The sequence below is a fragment of the Rhinopithecus bieti genome, unplaced genomic scaffold (assembly GCF_001698545.2).
Source record: "Rhinopithecus bieti isolate Rb0 unplaced genomic scaffold, ASM169854v2 scaffold_4541, whole genome shotgun sequence".
In the NCBI taxonomy this organism is placed as follows: Eukaryota; Metazoa; Chordata; class Mammalia; order Primates; family Cercopithecidae; genus Rhinopithecus; species Rhinopithecus bieti.
In genome coordinates this window covers 26,113-43,776 of record NW_016804414.1, presented here as the reverse complement: position 1 = coordinate 43,776, position 17,664 = coordinate 26,113, and positions in this window count along the sequence as shown.

The following is a 17,664-nucleotide window of genomic DNA, read 5'->3' as shown; positions in this document are numbered from 1 at the left end:
CGCTTGAAGTCATATACCTGTGAGCCTTGTGCAGTGAGGAGGTGTGTGCAAAAGCACATGGAAAAGTGGGCTATGGGCCACTGCATGAAACTCCGAGTCAGCTGTGAAAGTCACTTGAATTTGGGAAATCATCTTTCTCCACTTTGAGATGAGGCTTCAGATTCAATTCTAGGCCAAGAAATTATTGATATAATCTTGGAGCTCCACTCAGAAGTTTACTAATATTTGTGTAGTGTGTTACAGTTCAAAAATGATATATTATTTATAAATAATATCCTATTAAACTGCATGATAATCATAGGAGGAAGGCATTACTCCAATTTATCAATGAGGAAACTGAATCTCCAACAAGCTCAATCAAATTTCACAGACAAAAGAGAGAAAACAAAAGCAACAAATATAACAAAAGCATAAAAAAATTATAGGTCATATAAAAAACTCCCGCAAGAACCATGCTCTGGATGTAATAAATGAGAGAACCAAGCATTGTGACAAATGTTATGTTGGCCACTGACCTGAGAGACAGAAACACTGGGGCAAAGCATTCTCCTTTCACTTTTATTTTGGGGTGCAGAGCAGAAGAAAGCTGTTTCAACACTAAGCAGATAGGAAAAAACGCACTTACCACTAAGCACGTGCTCCCTAAGTTACCCGTCACATTGGCACATGCGCTGCACACATGAAATCATCCAGCCTTTCCCTCTTCCCTACAGATCAGTCATGATGGCCATCTCTGGTTCATGCAGCAGAGTCAGGGCTTCCCTGTCCTGCATAGCCTGGCCCTGCAGAACAGAGCAGCCAGTGCTGCCTCCTGACCCTCCACTGCATTGTTTCTGCTCTCCCTTGCCACCTTTGGTAATTCTCTAATGTAGCAGAAAGTGAGATGAAAAACTAAAACCCTTCCTGTATCATGTTGGAGAATGCTACTTCACACAAGTGGCAAAACCACATTTTAGGGGTATGCATGTGGACACATAAGTATCTACACACAAGGAATTCAAGGTCCAGAGGGAAAGCATATAATTCTCATGATTGATTAATTGCCAAACTTATATAGACAGAGCTGAGGCCATCCTAGAATGATATATAATTTGATGAGTTCTGGGTGCCTATTTGTTCATAGGAAAGAGGCCAGAATAACTTCATTATACACAGATCCCATATCTGAGGTTTCCCTTCTTTATTGGAAGGGAGGAGACCGAATTGATTGACAGGCCAATTTCTAAACACTAGTGTCTCAGTATTACAAAACCAAGGCTTTGTGTGTGTTTGCTTGTGGAATGAGGTTTTGTAGATGAGTCCCATCATTTAAAAACACTCAATTGTAAATCTGAATAAAAGTAAAAAACAATTAAACTCAATAGACACACATTGGAGTTAAATGGCTTCCTCGGTATTCCCAGTGATCGCTGACAGGAATGCTGAGCCAAGACTGTTCCCCACAGGAGAGTGTGTCAGTAGCTTATTCATTTTATGTTAATAACACGTCAGAGTCCAGAGTGTAAAGATTCTGTTCGATAGACACACACCTGAGGCTGCTTAAGGCATTAGGTACATATACTTGTAAGAAATAATATCTTCTAGTATCATCACATCTCCTAGCAGATAGTTCATGCACACATAATATATTTAATCAAGCATTTCTGTCACTGATACACACACACAGGCACACACATGCATGCACAAAATGTAACCAGTTCTGTTTGTCTTCCCACTGTCATATGATGTGGTACCATCTGGCATCCAAGCAGCAGTACCTCTGACATCAGTGCATTTCTGTGTGTAAGTAAAGTGACACTGCATTATTAAAGCATTTAAATAGGTAGTTCTTAAGCACTGTGCAGAAATAAATGTTTTTTCAACATTAATGCATGGAGCCCCAGAAGTGGTATCAGTGAGCATATGTCTGCTTTGCAAGTTAAATATATTTTCTCAAAGAAGAGTTAATATTTACTTTAGAGATTTTCAGTAAATAAAAGTTGTTTATGGTGGGGTGTGGTGGCTCACATCTGTAATCCTAGCACTTTGGGAGGTTGAGGTAGGCAGACATCTTGAATCCAGGAATTCGAGACCAGCCTTGGCAACATGGTGAAACATTGTCTGTACAAAAATATAAAAATTAGCTGGGTGTGGTGACGTGCACCTGTGGTCCCAGCTAACTCGAGAGACTGAGGTGGGAGGATCACTTGAGCCAAGGAGGTCGAGGCTGCAGTGAGCCATGTTCTTGCCACGGCACTCCAGCCTGGGTAACAAAGCGAGATTCTGTCTCCATAAAAACAAAAGCAAAAAAAAAAAAAAAAAACCCCACAAAACTTGTTTATGTACATTTTCTTCCATCCATTATATGAATATTATGTAAAATAATGGAAATCACATCTATGAATGAAACTGAAAAGTTTCATTCAGGATACAATATAATAAAGGTTTTTTCTAAATCAAAAGAAGATATAGAAATACATATATGTTTTAATGAGCAGTTGTAGTTCTTTAAAGTGGATTTATCTAGAGTATAATTTATGTAAAGCACTCATCAAGTGCTTAAATTGGTTAAATTGGTTCTGCAAAAGAGAAAGACTGCAAGATTAATTTAATATTCAACTTAACAATTTCCAACAATGTCAAACTTTTCTGATAAGTGGTTAAGCTAAAGGTGGTGGTAGGTCCATCTCACTTTTTCAAAGCAAATAACAACCCTTAACAAGCAGTCAGCATCTCCACACACTGATAGGGCTTGCCCTGTGTGCCAGTGCCTTGCCAGCCACCGTGGGCATCATGTGGGTGCAACTAAGAAACAGCCTGTGTGACCTGCCTATGGTGGGGAAGAAAAGGCGTTGGTTGAAAAATGGGAGCTTAACCAGCAGATGTTTGGTGACATCTACTAGGTAGGGCTGGGGCAGTGAAAAAGGCTGATGGAATCTTTGTTCTTCTGCAGCTCATATTGTGGTGGGAAAAGAGATTCCTCCATAAGCTGATGGTATCAGGCAGTGATGGATGCTATGCTGAACTCAATGGGGTGCCCTGATGGACAGAGACAGTGACGTGGGGTGACTGCGGGGTGATGTTCTGAACTGGCACTCCACAAGGAGATGCTGTTTAAGCTGGTGATGGACAGACACCAGCAACCGACCACCAGGAGATCTGCAACACAGTGTTCACGGTGCAAACGATTGGTACGAAGCCCTAAGGCGAGAACAAGGTGGTGGAGAGTACAAACAAGGTGGTAATGAGGAAGTCAGGGAGGAAAGCACAGGAGTCCACGAGGTTCTTCATCAGGAAAACCAGACCTGACCTCATCTGGTTGGTGAGGAGAGGATGGGAGAGTGGCGGTCAGGGCTGGTGAAGAAAGGCTTCCCTGAGCGGATTCTGTGGGCTAAAAGGAGATAACTGGATGTGCAGGGTTCAGAAGGGTCTTCCACACCTCATGCTTGGTCCTAGAGACACACTCAGAAGTAAGACTCAACATCCCTGCCTCTTACACAGAACTCTGTGTCAGAGAACTTCCTCTGTACTGAGGAACACTCGCCTCTGTTGATGCATACTTGCCTCAATACAGAGGAAGTTCTACTGATGAACCACCCTCTTTCTAATATCAAATGGGGCAAGTATGCATCAACCTTTTTTGGTTTCTCCATCCTTTGTGCTTTAAAGATAATTTTGAAAGCATTATTTATTGATACATAAACATTCCATCATCTCAAGCTCTTACTCATTAAGCATCTTCACCTATGAGCAGGTCTGAAGGGTAGCATTTCCCTTTGGGGGAACACAATGTGTTCACTGAAAATCCATCAGGAGAGTGAGATGTCTCCAAATCCTGTCATATGCCCAGCCCACCAAGGAGCTAAGGATGCTTATCAAGGAGAGATAAGGTCAGGTGGGAGCCTTTAGTGAGCTGGATGTCAGCAAGATAAAGGGTGGTCACATGAAGGAGGAGTGGATTTGCGGTTGGGGCTGGGCTAAGGGAAAGGCAGTGAGAGATCAAAGCTGCCAGAGATAGATGGTCTCCATGTGAGGAGGGACATGCCCCCACCAGAGTTGTACCCGGTGTATCATAAGAGTTTGATGCACCTGAAGATGCTGCCTTAAGACCTGTGTTCCAATCCTTGCTCCACCTTTAACTGACTCCATGATCTCAGGCTAGTCACTTTGCTTCTCTGAACTATCATTTCCCAGTCTATTAAAAAAAAGGGTATAATCACCCCCATCTCTAACCAGGGGTAAAAGGCAAGGCTTGTCAAAGAACCTAGCACCCAGTTGCAACCCTGTAGATGTGAGTATCTACCTTTCCAACAATGCAATATGCTTCATGTGGCTCCCGCTTCCCACCACTGGGATGGACGTCAAAGAGAAGCTGATGAGTGCCTGCAATGTGGAGGGTGAGAGAGTGAATTTGACAGAAGGTGATCATCAGTTACTTCAACATCGTGAGCAGCCCACCCCAATGGCTTATTTTCCTGTAGAAAAAAGTGAATGACATCGGCTGGAGGAGCCCAGAGTAGCAGGCCTGCTAGTAGTATGGTGGTCAATATCAAAATCCTCATGACACTGGGGTGTTATGGGCAAAACTTCCTGCTTCCTGAAGTCTTCTTAGTTCATATCATCATTAAGTTACAATGGAAAGACCTAGGTTGTTGTTGTTGGTTTCTTTTTGTTTGTTTGTTTGTTTGTTTGTTTGTTTTTTGAGACAGGGTCCTGATCTGTCCCCGAGGCTGGAGTGCAGTGGTGCGATCACTGAAGCCTCAACTTCCTGGGCTCAGGTGATTCTCCTGCCTCAGCCTCCCAAGTAGGTGGGACATCAGGTATGCACCACCACCCCTGACTAATATTTTGTATTTTTTGTGGACACAGGGTTTTACCGTGTTGCCTAGGCTGGTCTCCCACTGCCTTGGCCTCCCAAATTGCTGGGATTACAGGCATGACCCACCATGCCCGGCCTAAGACCCAGGCTTTAATGTAAGCTTTCTTGAAAAATTCAACCCTATTTTTACCATCTGTAGAGGGTTAGCATCTAAGATGCTTTCTGCAGGGGCTGGAATTCTTTGATTCAGAGGAAAGATGGTTTGCTACAGCTCAGTTACCTTTCATTGCAGTTACAGATGCAGATGGAGAGTTCCTGAACTCTGATGGTCATGTAGGAAAATGGAGAAAGGTTCCAGGACCTTGCACACATGCCATGAATCTTCAGGTGCCCAAAGAGGCAGAGCTAGTGGTGGAGTCAGCAAAGCCCACACTGCCAAGATTTCTCACCTTCCCTCTTCTCCTTGACGCTGTTATCAGAATTCCATCCTGTACTCAGAATCTGCTCTAGCCAATATTTTTGATGACTTTTTTGATGTTTGTGGCCCAATAACCGCAATCTTTATCCTCCTAAAGTTTTCTGGTGGTGATAACACTCTTTTTTTTTTTTTTTTTTTTTGAGACTGCTTCTCACTTTGTCACCCAGACTGTAGTGCAGTGACGCGATCTCGGCTCACTGCAACCTCTGCGTCCCAGGTTCAAGTGATTCTCCTGACTCAGCCTCCCAAGTAGCTGGGATTATAAGCATGCGCCACCACGCCCAGCTAATTTTTGTATTTTTAGTAGAGATGAGTTTCACCCTGTTGGCCAGGTTGGTCTTGAACTCCTGACCTCAGGTGATCCACTGGCCTCTGCCTCTCAAAGTGCTGGGATTATAGGCATGAGCCACCACGCCTGGCCTATTAATAGTCTTAATAGGCAACACTGAATGATTACCTGAATTTCTTATTGTTTCAAAGGCATTTTCTCATTATACTTTCTCATCTTGGCCTGATCTTGTTCCTTTCCTTCCTCATGCCCTTCTTCTGAGTCTAATTTGCAGATTTTCTGAATCTGTGTGAGGATGAAACGCTCCCATCCAGCACATCACAGTGGAAGTGAGTGGCTTCTGCTGCTACTCAGGGTAATACCAAGGGATGAACTGGTTGTCCCATGGAAGGGACTTTTGAAACACTTCTAGCAGTACTGAATCAGGCAAAGGGCCGGGTGATGAAGTGGGCATTTAGCTTCAGTTCTGTTTATGTTTGAGGTAGATTTCTCTCAGATTACTTGGAGAAAGAAAGTTTTTCACAGGATACATATAACATGCTTCAGTTTATGGTTGTGACTGATATTTCCTGAGCCTTTGAGCCCTTTGCATGGGAAAACTGCTCAAATCTGCTTCAGTCGGTCTTAGAGCTTTCAGGTTGGTCCCTGGGTCTTTTGTTTGAAGCCCTCGGAAGCTGAATTGACTCCTGTAAAATTAGTGTAAATTAAAATGTAATAGGTGGGAATCTCAGCCCACTAGCTCGGATATGTAACTTCATTTTAAAAAATGCCTCTTAGTTTTTAGTTCAGAGCGTCCATTATGCTGGATGAGCAGAAAAACTTAACTTCAGTTCTGCCTGGGGTTGCCTGTCCACTTTTGTATATGCAGTGCCAAAGCTTGGGGGTTACTTGGTTGTTAGTGCACGCGGTTTACTCTCTGCATAGCCTTGAGGCGGGGCAGCTCCCTTCTCCTTCATGGCCACCGGTATCTTCCCTTCTCTCTACTTGTTATGGAAGAATTTCTATTAAGGATTTGTTTCAGATGTTGCTCTGTGTCTGAAAACCCCCTCAACTGGACTAAGCTTTTAAATTCTGTATTTCTTTGCTTGTTTATTGGTTTTCAAAATAAAAGCGCTAGGAAGACTTGGAGGCTCCCCTACGTCCTCTTTGAGACAAAGAACACACAGACATCATCTTCTTGAATGTAATAAAACACAAAGAGAAAAAGAAACTGGTTAATATAGCAGAAAATTTACCCAGATAATTTTACTGTAATCATAGCATACTATGTAATGCTTTAAAAAATGTTCAGCAATGCTTGCAAAACCTTTGGTATTGTGGATAGATTCTATGTACATAAAAATTGGGGGATGACCATCATTTTGAATTTCTTCTAATTTATCTGGACCTTCATATATCCTGCTGTTAATGTTTAAAAGGCTTACTGAAATTCTAGATTTTTTGGAAAAGTGTTTGTATAAAAAATCAGTAACATGTTTCAGCCTTGGATATTGTAGATTTTGCCCAGTTTTTTTTTTTTTTTCTTTAGACCAGTGGTTTTCAAACTTGAGCATGCCTGTATCACACTTAACCAGAATCAAGCCCTGGTGGATTGGTTAAACCACAGACTCCCAAGCCACAGCCCCAGAGTTTCTGATTCAGGAGGTCTGGGGTGGGGTTTAAGAACCTGCACTTCTAACAAGTTTCCAGGTGATGCTGGCCCAGAGACCATGCTTTGAGAACCAAAGACTTGATTATCTAGTAGCCAGATACCATTGCTGTGAAGCAGTATGGCTTGGTGCAGTGAGCATGAATTGTTGAGTCAGACATAACTGGTTTCAAACGTGAGGAAAACCCCAAATGCTTGACCATGCATAATCAGTACAAAATGGAGGTGACCCATATTTCTGCACCTATATGTACATCCTAGCTACTGGCCAGCTCTCACAACTTTTTGTCATTTTTATAGCCTGTTAAGTTAAAAGAACTTGCAATAAAGAAGAGCTGATCATAATGATGGTAAGAATATTTTTTACTTATGTGAAGATCACAGACAGCTTGAAAGCATCATGCATGAAGAGGTAATGTAGCATAAGACAGTTACGGAATTTGGGTCCGATACCTGCATTTGAAGCTCTACTCTGCTGTTTTCCACACAATGATGTGACTTTAGGCAATGCAGTTAATTTCTTCAATGCTGTTACTTCTTACATGTAAAATGGAAAAAAAATAATGCCAGCTTCGTACTGTGCCCAATGCACAACACAACGTTACTTCCTTTTAAAGCTCATCCTCTTCCATTTTTGAGTGTGGACATTTGCAAACTGACCAAAACTAAACTTCATGTGCAGGAATATTCACTGATACATGGTCCTCTAAACTCCTGGAGAATAACTTCGATTTCAGTTAATTATTCTAGGCAGCCAAACGAAGTTAATAGGAAAGAAAGGCAAAAACAAACTCCTTTTGGCAAGGATATAGCAGAAAGATTTTTTAAAAATCTTGTCTGGCAAAAAAAATAAATGTCTGGAATCATCAAGTAGTGGTAGTAGCAGCAGCACCAGCGGGTGTTGTAGTGAATAAAAGACTAAGAGGTTTGACCAGATGGTTTAGTGTGAAGTGTGTAAGTTTACCACTGTCCTGGCTCCAGGAGAAGTGGAGAACTATAAGGCAAAGAGAAGTAACCTCAAAAGTGGTATTTTGATTTGTCAATGCACCTAATTCAGGAGAGACGTGCTTCTCTTGGGAAAGAGCCACTGAAGACCACGAGAAAAATGTCACAGAAATTGGATATATTCCAAGGAAGTTGAAGGCCTTGATAGCATTTCTCAGCATCAGCAGGGGCCCATCATTTCAGGTCACAGCCTTGAGTCCCTCTGGGGACTCAGTATGGTTTCAAATTCTAGCCTTGATCCCCAGGCTCTCGGATTGAAAGCTTTGTGTGTTTCTCATCATTGGCAGCCACCTTTTTCTTGGACTCAGAAGCACCTTTTGCTCCCCGTGCAACGCTAATGGCGACCACTCTGGGTCAGAGTCTGGAATCTGACTTCTTGCGTTAGGAGGAGAGGTTGAGCACAAATGACAAAGCAGATAAAGAAAATACAAGGCAATTCTGTCGATGAGGTATAGACAGTTTTCTCAGCAACAGAAAGTTAACAACAGGTGTTGGATATATGGAACAAGAAGTTCCATCGTCATTACATGTAAGGAATTATATTTTTAGTCTCTATTTTTTAAGAGTAAAAATCAGACTGTGTAAGGGGAATGGTCCAATATCATTGGTTTTAGTTTGGACCAGAATCGAGCATTATGGCAACGATGAATATGAGGATAAATGTTTATTTTTCTCATGTAATGGATACCAAATCCCGAGAGTCTTGGAACTGAAAAGGGTCTTAGAAGCCACCCATCCAGCTTTAGTCCTTGTGGAAAATCTCAGAAGCATCCCACAGACAGCCATCCAGTCTCTCCCCACACCTTCCAGTGATAAGTTAGCACGTTCCATTTTGAACAGCTCTTATTGTTAGGAGTGTTCTTCCTTATGTTTGTTCAACATTTCCTCCCTCTTGCCTGTGTCTTTTGTCTTAATTGTGCCTTCTGACATGAGACAGAATTATAGAAGGGAAATAAATCCTTAAAGGTATGATAACCAATTTTCCTAAAAAAAAATTGTGATGAGAATGAGCCAATGGATAATTAAAGCTACATTTGATTTTTTTGGGGGGAGGGGTTAGTCGCCCTGAGGGTCTTCACATTCCCTAGTCCATTTTAATTTTCCGTTCCTTCTCAGTTCTCAAAGCTCCGGAATTGTCTGGGACTCATGGTTCATCATCAGTAATGTTTTCTGTAAACTGGACTTCTTGAACCTGCTGTTCTAACCAAAACCTGGTGCTTCCAGAGGACACTGCCTCCCCTTGAGTGTGACACTTTTCCTCTCTCAGGTCCACCCCGGTGAGACAGGTGTCCTCCTGGCTCCCTGTCACTGCTTCTAGACCATCCTGGTTCCTCCCTGCACAGCCATGCCCTGTGTTCTCTCATAGGGATGGTCACTTGGAGACACATTGGTCATCCCCCTCATTTCCCTGAGCTCTGGGCTTACACTCTGGGTGATATTTTCTGGGCCATTTCAACATCCACATGGAAGCTGTGTCAGAGATGATTCTTTCCAAGACCTAGCCCTTCAATTACTTGTATCCCTCCTCAGGCTCAAGGGTCTGCCACTGGCTTTCTTACCTCACTTTAAGAAATACCTTTTGAGAAGACATTTATGCAGCCAACAGACACATGAAAAAATGCTCATCATCACTAGCCATCAGAGAAATGCAAATCAAAACCACAGTGAGATACCGTCTCACACAAGTTAGAATGATGATCATTAAAAAGTCAGGAAACAACAGGTGCTAGAGAGGATGTGGAGAAATAGGAACACTTTTACACTGTTGGTGGGACTGTAAACTCGTTCAACCATTGTGGAAGACAGTGTGGCGATTCCTCAAGGATCTAGAACTAGAAACACTCCTTCCTGTGTCCAAGTGTTCTCGTTGTTCAATTCCCACCTATGAGTGAGAACGTGCGGTGTTTGGTTTTCTGTTTTTGTGATAGTTTGCTGAGAATTATGGTTTCCAGTTGCATCCATGTCCCTACAAAGGACATGAACTCATCGTTATTTATGGCTGCACAGTGTTCCATGGTATATATGTGCTTTCTGACATGAGACAGAATATAGAAGGGAAATAAATCCTTAAAGGTATGATAACCAATTTTGAACAGCTCTTATTGTTAGCAATGTTCTTCCTTATGGTTGTTCAACATTTCCTCCCTCTTGCCTGTGTCTTATATCTTAATTGTGCCTTCTGACATGAGACAGAATATAGATGGGAAATAAATCCTTAAAAGTATGATAACCAATTAGCCATCCCATTACTGGGTATATACCCAAAGGATTATAAATCATGCTGCTATAAAGACACATGCACATGTATGTTTATTGCAGTACTATTCACAATAGCAAAGACTTGGAACCAACCCAAATGTCCATCAAGGACAGACTGGATTAAGAAAATGTGGCACATATACACCATGGAATACTATGCAGTCATAAAAAAGGATGAGTTCATGTCCTTTGTAGGGACACGGACGCAGCTGGAAACCATCACTCTCAGCAAACGATCACAAGAACAGAAAACCAAACACCGCATGTTCTCACTCACAGGTGGGAACTGAACAATGAGGACACTTGGACACAGGAAGGGGAACCTTATACACTGGGGACTGTCGTGGGGTGGGGTGGGGGAGGGATAGCATTAGGAGATACACCTAATGTAAATGACGAGTTAATGGGTGCAGCATACCAACATGGCACATGTATACATATGTAACAAACCTGCACATTGTGCACATGTACCCTAGAACTTAAAGTATAATAAAAAATTAAATTAAAAAAAAGAAATCCCTTTTGAGCACACTACCTTCCCTAGTCCAAGCAGTTCCTCTGATATTCTAACTGTAACATCCTTTGAACACAGCAGGGCCTAAAGCCCGCAATTCCATAATCAGCCTTTAAAATCACCTCCATGCACACTACCTTGGCTCTGCCTCTCACTTGCTTCATCTTGCTGTCTTGACAAAATTCCAGTCTTGGTGAAATCCTATTTTTGCCTCCTTGCATGTGTACCAATGTGGGTTAAATGCTTCAGGAAAAATCAACCAAGCTGACGGATCCCATTGTAAAATCGGCCCCAATTCCACGTGGCCATCACCATGGATTTGCCATGTGCATTCATGACAAAAGTTTCTACTCTTGTAGAAGACTACTTCATATCTTTTCTTGTCTTCTCAAACCTCCCATGCTTCCTCCTCCATATTCACTCTCAGTTGATGAAATTTTACCAAAGAAATTGCAGACTCAGAAGAGAACTTCTGCAAGTTCCCATCTAACCGCCTCCCAGGGATGTGACATGCAGTTCACTTTCCTGCCAGAACTGTCAGTACTCCTCTCAAAGGTCACTGCTCCATGCAAAGAAACTGCCCCTGTGAAAGCCAACAGTGCCTTTAACACGTGACTTTCAGCAGCTGAGTCTCGATCTCGGTCTTCCTGTACTTGGCCTCTCAGCAGATTTGACATGATGACTCTCCTTTTCCTGAACCTCCATCAGTACCACTGACTTCTGGAAGTGTCTTTCTTTTTCTTAACTGGGCTTTCAGTTCACTGCCATCTCCTCATTTTCTTCCTGTCTCACTGGCTCTTCCTTCCTTCTCAATTGCCTTTACTCATTCTTTGTCAGTTACCAGACTGTGGAGAGACCTAGGTCACACCTGAGTTATCTCATAAGCAGTCTTGCAACTTTGGACACAATCACTGTGCTGCCAGTGCTCGCCTTTCCCTGATCTCTAAACTCATTACCAAACCTTCTCAGCATCTCCATCTCAATGTCTGACAGTCACCTCCATCATGGTGGGTTACGCACGAGTGCCTTATCTTTGCCTTAGCTTGGGTCTCTCCTAGTGGGTGGACAGTTTCCACCCACTGTCAAGCCCAAAACTTCGGAGCCATCTTTGACTTCTCTCTTTCTCACCCATTCCATATCTCATCCACCAGCAAGTCATCAGTTCTAACCAAAATACATCCAGAATGCGAACACTTCTCCTGGGCTCAGTCCCCAGTGCCCTGATCCATCCTTGATCATCTCTAGCCTGGACTGTGGCCCCTTACTTGGTATTCCTGCTTCCACTCTTGTTTTCTTATATACTCTTCATGGCACAGTAGCCAGAGTACCTCTCTAAAAGCGCACGTCACATATGCCACTCTTCTGCCCAGACCCCTCCGTTCTCTTGGATGAGAAAGCCAATTCCTTACTATCCAAGGTCTTGCATCCTCCTCCTCACTCCCGAAGGCACTGGGCACCAAACTTTCTCGGGGCCTCTTCCCTTGCTGTTCCCTGTCTAAGTGGCAGATGCTGTAAGAGCCCCACCCTTCCCCATGACTCACCCCAGCGGCACTGTGGCTCTGGAGGATGGTTCTAGTACTGGCCGAGGGGTTCATACCTTAAGCACCTAAGCTTCTCTGCCTGTGGACTATTTTCTGAGATTGTGCTCAGCTTACACAAGGTAGACCAGGGGTGCCAGGGAGGTCCCCACATCCAGTAATGGAGGGTGGCACCTACCCAGCTTCCTTACTCCTGGTGGGGCCATCCTCAGTGTGTTTCTCACAGGCCCTCAGAGGTCCCCAGTGACTTGAACCTCCCATGGCCCACAGTGGTCAGCCACCCATCGGCATACACTTATTTTTCTGTGTAAGCTGTTACATGATTAGAATTTTTAATGTTGAATCAACCTTTACTTACTGAAATTAACTAGCCCAATTTTGTCACAGTGGATTATCTTTTTGGTACATTATTAGACGGGTTTAATAATATTTTGTTCAGGACTTTTGTCTATGTTCACAGGTAAGATTATCCTGGAATTTCCTTCTCTTGGTTTTTTTCTTCTTTTTTTCCCCCGGGTTTTGGAATTATTCTACTTTACTTCATAAAATGAATTGAAGGGTGCCTGTCCCCTCTGTGTCTCCTTTCTGTATGAGTTGCATGTGATTAGAATCATATCTTTGTTAATGTTCTGGAAAAAGAAGTTCCAGAAAGCTTAGCTTTTAATTTTATTTTTATTTCAATAGGTTTTGGGGGAACAGGAGGTGTTTGGTTACACAAATAAGTTCTTTAGTGGTGATTTCTGAGATTTTGGTGTACCCATCATCTAAGCTGTGTACATTGTACCCAGTGTGTAGTCTTATATCCTTCACCCATCTCCCACCCTTTCCCCTGAGTCCCCAAAGTCCATTGTATCATTCTTATGCCTTTGTGTTCACATAGCTTAGCTCCCACTTATGAGTGAGAACATACGATGTTTGGTTTCCATTCCTGAGTTACTTCACTTAGAATAATCATCTCCAAATCCATCCAGATTCCTGTGAATGTCATTATTTCATTCTTTTTATGACTGAGTAGTATTCCATGATGTATATATGCCACATTCAGGATGTTTAGCTTTGTTTTGTTTGTTTTTCAGGGGATAATTTAATGTACTATTTCAATTTAATTAATTCTGTGATACCATTAGCTATCTAGATCATTCTGAGACAGGCTAGCCTATTATGTTTTTAGAGGGATTTGTGTCTCCAGTCTTCATATATAAGATTGTTCAGATTATTCACATTCCTAATGTTTCCATGAGTTTTCCTTCTTTTGCATTTCTAATACTGTTTATTCATACTATTCTTCTTTCCTTGATCATTCTCATCTGAATTTTTTCTTTATTTTATTTTATTTTATTTTATTTTATTTTTAAAGTATACTTTAAGTTCTAGGGTACATGTGCATAACGTGCAGGTTTGTTACATATGTATACTTGTGCCATGTTGGTGTGCTGCACCCATCAACTCGTCAGCACCCATCAACTCGTCATTTATATCATGTATAACTCCCAATGCAATCCCTCCCCCCTCCTCCCTCCCCATGATAGGCCCCAGTGTGTGATGTTCCCCTTTCTGAGTCCAAGTGATCTCATTTAGAATTGTTCAAACATGCAAATAATTATTTTTGGAGATAGTGAGTTCCCTATTATTGCCTAGAGAATTTTGAAGTAGATGGAATCTTGGCATCAACTAGTTTAATCTGCTCACATTGTAGCTGAAGACTAGAAGATCCAATGTTGCACGGCTGGTAAATTAAAAATTCAAGGCCCAGGCCTCCAACTCAGGGCTTTTCACTCCAAAATCTCTTTATGTTGCCTCAGGTTGCACCAGTGTGCATCAATTACAGGGAGATGAATATGAGAAAGGGATAATTGGGATGGGAGTTAGGTAGAGGAACATTGGATAGATGTCTGATAGATGCCCCTTTCAACCTGAGAGCTACTATTCTATGATTGAAGTAAATTTCTTTGCTTGACTCAGTTCAGCTCAGTTCAGATAGTTATTTGATCTGGGCAGTTTAATAACTGCAGGGGTAACAGAATTTTGAACTTCACATTATGCTGCAAACAGGAGGATAGTTCTTGGGTTTTCATGCCCCACTTTCTGCCAGCCTGGCTGATCCCACTTGCATGCTAGCTTTTTACCCTCAGAATCGCACAGGAATTTCCCCCCTAAGTCTTTAAAATTCTTGGTTGTTGAATAGTGAACTCTGTGATGTGGCATGTCTTCTGTATCTCCAGAGAGATCTTATTATCCATATCATTGTTGCCACATAAATGCTTTCAGAGGTGTTTTAGGTGTCTGTAGTTACATATTGTGGCTGCCAGCATTTGCTAAGGAGTGAAGAGAACTCCCCCATGGCAGGAGTTATTGACAAATAATAAATTACAGGATTTCAATTATAATCATTCAATTGGTTGTCCCTCCCTTTTCCTACCCAGTAGGCTGGAAAGGCATTGTGTTGCCATCTGGCCTCTGGGCTGCTGATGTGGGTCAGATTGTCACAATTCAAGGATCAGCCCTTTGAGATGTGTGACTTAGGCTGTAGGAGTGAAGGGGAGTTGGAATTTGTGGTTAAATGATTTCCTACAGGAGCTGTAGTCATCTTTTGGGAGGTGCTGTTTGGGCTTAGAATTTTTCTAGGTTGAATATTCTCTTGAATTCCGTGACATACTTGAAGCTGATATTCCTGCTTCATTAGCCATACAGTGATGGAGCAGTATCTGGCTAAAACACTTCCTCTTGCAGCTTATTTTTACCAGGACAATGGTGATGGAAAGGAATCTTGATCCCAAGCAAACAAAATGTTCAAATTACCATTGATGCCCTCAGACGCTGCTTTCTTTATAGCCAGTCTCTCTCTCTCTCTCTCTCTTTCTGTCTCCCTCTCTTTCTCTCTCTCTCTCTCTCTCTGTGTGTGTGTGTGTGTGTTAGAGACAGAATGAGAGAGAGACAGAAAGACAGAGAGAAGGAGGTAAAGGATGTAGAAGGAATGAGTGTGAACGATAATAAGGCTTTTCCAGAAAAAAGCAAGCCATTTTATGCCAATGTGGATTGTCTTTCTGTTTTTTTATATGCCCAACATTTTCATTCTCAGGTACTCATTAACAGTTTCTTTGAGATTTGGAGAAGAGGAAATCAGGATGACTGGCAAGGTTGGAAATTGAGAATAGAATTGAAGGAAGCCTGTGACAGAGGTATGTGTGTGTGGTGGGGAGGTATATGTGACACATGTTATTCCAGCTACTACAGATGCAGAAGTCACTGGTCACACACACACACACACTCAGAATGTATGTGAGAGATATAGACAGACATAGAGAAAACAACGATCAAATATGAGTTTTTTGTATAGTGAAGAAATATTCTCCAGGAAGTGCTTATATCAAAGCTAATTTTCCCCAAACTTATAGTGCTTTATTAAACCTCTCAAGTACAACTACAGAGATGGCCAGAGGCATTCTAAGGTGTGAAGGGAGGGGCATTTCTGTAGTAACTGTGTGGTATGAAAGTATTCTCTAACAATTAAGGACAAAAGTAATAACAAAAAATAATAAATAAAACAACTTATCATCCCATATAGTTAAGGGAGAAAGCCTTCACGACTTGACTCTTAAATGGTTATAAACAGAGAGATGGTGAGATCTTTAGGGTGGCTATTTCAGCAATGACTAGTATCAGCAGTAAAGGATAGACCATTCACCATTTCATGTTCCATAGAAACGAACAGTGAGGACTGGTGACAGAGTGATGCAGCATCATGAAACTGGAAAAAAAAAATCTAGGAGCAAGCCAGAACAGAGACATGATAGCTATTCATGCCAAGGGCTTCACCAGTATTTTCTGTTCAGACATGGACTAACATAGGCCAATAATTACAGGAGAATGTAGATCAGGAGGGACCGGAACTTGGAATAAGTTTCTACTCTCCCTTCTCACCTGTTTCCTTTGTATATAGGGATATTAGAGATATATAGAATAGATAGACAGACAGAGAGATAGACAAGAATATTACAGAAGGAAAATTTCTGCAGGTAACTGAGGGAAATTCAGACTAAGAGATAGGTCACAGTATTTAGGGATCATTTATTCATTCAAGAAACATTTCTTGCCAGTGACTACTTGCCAGTCACCATGCTTGTCACAGAACTGTAAGTGAAGAAGGCATGCTCCTTGTCATCCAAGAGTTTATAATCTAATGAAGAAAGCATACATATGAACAATATGATATGTGTTATAATAAAGGCATTTGTAAATACCTTTTGGAATACCTTAGGTATTAGTAAATAGCTTTTCTTGAGGAAGCGAGTTATTTTCTTTTAGAGAGGTCAAGGGGAGGTATTATTTAAGCTGAACTTTAAACGATGCATTTATTGGATTGTATGGGAAAGAACAGGGAGAGGCAGGCCTGAAAGATCATATGGAAAGGTCTTGGAAGGCTTAGAAGCTTCTAAGTGATGTAGATATTATTTATATTGGATGGCAACGGAAGGGTTTTTAAGTGGAAAATTGCAGGAGCAGATTTTCATTCAGTAAATGTAACTACTAGAAGTATGGATGGTGGATTAAGCTGGATACAGGCAATTTATATAAAAGAAGAAAGAGATAGTAAAGTCTCAAACTAAGGCATTGGCAGTGGGATTGAAGAGAAGATACGTTTTAGAAGCAAATCTTGGTGATGCATTGGAGGCGGAAGATGAGAGAAGGTGAAGAACAAGAGGTAATAGGTTAGCATCCCGGCAAGCAGCTGATGTTGGGCAGGTTAGGGAGGGCAACCCAATGAAGTGGGCCTGACAGGTGGACTGAACTGAATGATGGAGAAGGCAGGAATAGGAGATTTCAGTGGGCAGTGCATAATGGGGAGTTGGTATCAACAATGTCATGTCACTAGGTAGCAGGACCTTAAGGCTCATATTTTAGGCCAGGACTTTAAACTTGGAAGTAAGGAAGACTAAAGAACAAAGAAGGTTTCTATCATGACCAGGCAGAGACTTTTATCATAACTGAGAAAGATCAAAATCAGATTAGCAGCATAGTTGAACTGATGCTAATTCGTGAGCTTTAGGTAACTTCTATTCTTAAATTCCTCCTGCTGAAGATCAGTACTTATTATGGATGATGGGGACCCTCACCAAGTACCTCAAGACCCCTCT